This window comes from Mastomys coucha, unplaced genomic scaffold, assembly GCF_008632895.1.
Source record: "Mastomys coucha isolate ucsf_1 unplaced genomic scaffold, UCSF_Mcou_1 pScaffold22, whole genome shotgun sequence".
Classification (NCBI taxonomy): Eukaryota; Metazoa; Chordata; class Mammalia; order Rodentia; family Muridae; genus Mastomys; species Mastomys coucha.
Window position 1 is genome coordinate 41,517,985 of NW_022196905.1, and position 3,653 is coordinate 41,521,637.

A 3,653-nucleotide genomic window follows, 5' to 3' on the forward strand; every position below is an offset into this window, starting at 1 on the left:
AGATTCCTATGGAAGATCCAAACACTTCCCTCTTTGTGATCCTTGTATCCATCCCTGCCTTCTAATGCATGCCACACTGTAGGCTGTATCTCTCATAGTATGCCTCAGTATTTATTGGGCTAGTGTAGAGAAAACAAAGTGGAATGAGTGGCATTAGCATGAATCAAACAGCAAATATTTTACAAAGAATGATGATAAAGATTCTTTCCTGATTTTCACCTTTTGCCCAATTAGCCATAAAGTGGGTATGTCACTTATGAACATACCATGTATGTATATTTTCCAAATTTATAACTAGTATAGACAACCCAAGGCACTTATCATGTTTGACTCTAACCATATACCATTTTTAAAATATCTTATTTACTTCACCTTGACCTCTGGGAAAATATTTGGCATGGAGTTAGCATTCAAGAAATATTAGGCAAAAAATATAATTGACAGTATTTATAAATTATCATTTACTTTAAAACTAATTATGTCTGTGTTCTACATCAGTTATTAATAAAGTATTTATGTACTATAATTTCTATTATCAAAACCATTAAGTTATATACAGATCAGTCTTTTATAAATAAGTGCTAAATCTTCACTGGCTGAGAACAGAAATAGTAAAGGATTATTAAATAAGGCTTGCAGATTTCTACAGTCAGCAGTGGGGCAAAGCCCATAATCAACTTTAATTTTGTATGATTGTTGACATTTTACCAAGAAGGATACACAGTAATAAGGACAATTACAAATCTTCCAATGCCCAAATAATTAAATGCCACAGACTCTGTTCTTCTTAGGTTCATTTTCATTCTGTGATTATATAGTCATCAATGAAGTGTTCAACTGCACTTTATGTTTACTTCTCTGCCCTAGTTTTATGGAGAAAGGATGAAAGTGGAACAGAACTTGAGCATTAAAGAGAAAACTGATGGATTAAGTTTTAATGTATTATTTTCTACCCAGGCCCACTATCCTTATCTTTAATAAATACCCATATTAGGTTATACAGTTAACTTTTATTGTTTTGCTTTATTTTGGAAGAGAAATGTGGAATGGCAGCATGGGGAGGGGGATAGTTTTTCTTCCGAATTCCTGAGATGTAAAGAGAAATAAGCTGACAGGTATGCATGTAAAGTCTGAACTCCAGGCTAGACATCTGCTTCTCTTTTTATTTGGAAGTCGACTCAAAAGGCTACCTTCTGAGCATTTGTAAGCAGCTCCAGGATGCAGTAGTGCTTAGTGCCAACCTGGTACAAATATCCCACCTGCTATGTACCTGGAAGACAATGATCTTTGTATAAAGTTCCTGCTTTCAAATAGACATGTGGAAGAGCATCTGTTTAGAAAGTTGGTAAAAATGAATGACATGCAATTCCAAAAGGAAGGGAACAAATTGCCTGTTTTCAGATAACATTTGGTTATATGTAAAAACACTAAAAAAGTCTTTCCCCAAATCCTTCAGAATAAGAAAACAAATTCCTTTAAAGTGAAGCCTATAGAATCAATGTATAAAAATCAGTACCATATTTGTACAATCACAAGAAACTATCTGAAATAGAAGTTCAAAAGCCTTCTTATAGGAAAACACTTTAGAATAAATTTGAACAAGTAGGTAAGGGATCTACATTCTAAGATGCATAAATCAGTGATTAAAGAAATTGAAGACTGCACACTGAATGCGGAGATAGTCTAGCCCTCTGGTTCGTACTAGGGTTACTCAAGTATATGTATAAAACAAAGCCTTCTAAAGAGTCATAGTAATCCCTGTCAAAATTCCAACAGCATGTTTATAGAACTAAAAATAGTTTAAAATGTTGATGGAGCCACAAAAAGTTCTGAATAGCCAAAGCTATCTTGAATGAACCCTGACAAGCAGAGCAAAGCCGGCTGGGAAATACCACTCCTGTCACCAAATTGTGCTTCTTTGCATAATTCAGTGGTTACTAATGACAGCTAGAATATTTAAGAAAAAAAGAATAGCAAATAGTTTTGTGGCATGGAGATGGTACAGCGGATAAAGGCCTTGCTGTACAAATGTGAAAAACTAAAATTCATATCCCCCAAACCTAGGTAAGGCCCGACGTATCAGCATTTATTTGTAATATCATCACAACCACAGAGACTGCATACATACACAAAAGACAGGCATGATGGCTTGCACTTTAGAATACAGGCGTGATGGAGGGGAAGTCAGAGATAATTGGGAGTGTATTGACAGACAGCCTAGACACTACTTGGAGAATGCCAGTAGAATAAGAGAGCTTATCTAAAATGGGGAGGTGGGGGTTGGAGAGTGAAAGAAGATGGTTCCTACATCTGAGTTCATTCTCTGATCTGCATGAGAATTAACATTTGCACATCTGTCTCCCTCTACATGGACACAAAACTGACACATGCACAGAGAGAGACAGAGACAGAGACAGAGACAGAGATAGACAGAGAGAGAAATAAGAGAGATATGCATATACACATACAATTTAAATCTAATAAAATACATATTTCAATTTATATAAAATATATTTATATGTATATATTAAATATATATGTATTTAAATAATATTTAAATTAAAATGATAGTTTTCCTCAAGAGAGGAAACAATTAATCCTGATTTCTCTAGAGTAGAGTACAATTCATTGAAAGATTTAAAAAGAAAACTGTCAGGGTCACCTTCTACAAGGAAATACTTATTCATGTTAAGCAATCCAGCAAACTGTAATGAAAATTACTATTAAAACAAAACAAAAACAAAATGAAAACAAAAATACCTAGTTCTTTCCTTCAACCAAGTAAGATGCCCAAAAGAAAGAAGGCCAAGAGAAAGAAGGTAGCCCTGGCCACTGTGAAGAAATAGGAGGCCAAAAAGGTGGTCAAACCTTTGTTTGAGAAAAGGCCCAAGAACTTCAGCATTGGGTAGGATGTCCAGCTCAAAAGAGATATCACATGCTTTGTCAAATGTTCCTGCTTCTTCAGGCTGCAGTAGCAAATGGCCATCCTCTATAAAAGGCTCAAAGAACCTCCTACTATTAACAGGTTCACCCAGGCCCTGGACTGGCAAACAGCTACCCAGCTGCTTAAGCTTGCCCACAAGCACAGGCCAGGGGCAAAGCAGAAGAAGATGCAAAAACTACTAACCTGTGCTTAGACAAAAGCTGCTGGCAAAGTGGACATCCCAACCAACAGACCATCTATCCTCTGAGCAAGAGTCAATGCAGTCACCAAGTTGGTGGAGAACAAGAAGGCTCAGCTGGTGGTGATTGCCAATTATGTAGACCCCATTGAGCTGGTGGTTTTCCTTCCTGCCCTGTGTCAAAAGATGGGGTGCCCTACTGCATCATCAAGGGAAAGGCCAGGCTAGGGTGCCTGCTCCACGGAAAGGCATGTACCTCTCTTGCTCTCACACAGGTTAACTCAGAAGGCAAGGGTGCTCTGGCTAAGCTTGTGGAAACTATTAGGGGCAATTACAAGGGCAGATATGATGAGATTCGCCGCCACTGGGGAGGCAACATCCCTGGGTCTAAGTCTGTGACTCACATTGCCAAGTTGGAAAGAGAAAAGGCTAAAGAACTAGACACTAAGCTGGGTTAAATGTATACTACTAAGTTTTCTACACACACACACACACACACACACACACACACACACACACACACACACACAC

The 3,653-nt window shown here is 37.5% G+C and overlaps 1 pseudogene; it reads left to right on the forward strand.

Annotated features, from left to right (window-relative positions):
- The first annotated feature begins 2,786 nt into the window (after positions 1-2,786).
- On the forward strand, positions 2,787-3,580 carry LOC116069906 (annotated as a pseudogene).
- Positions 3,581-3,653: the final 73 nt, after the last annotated feature.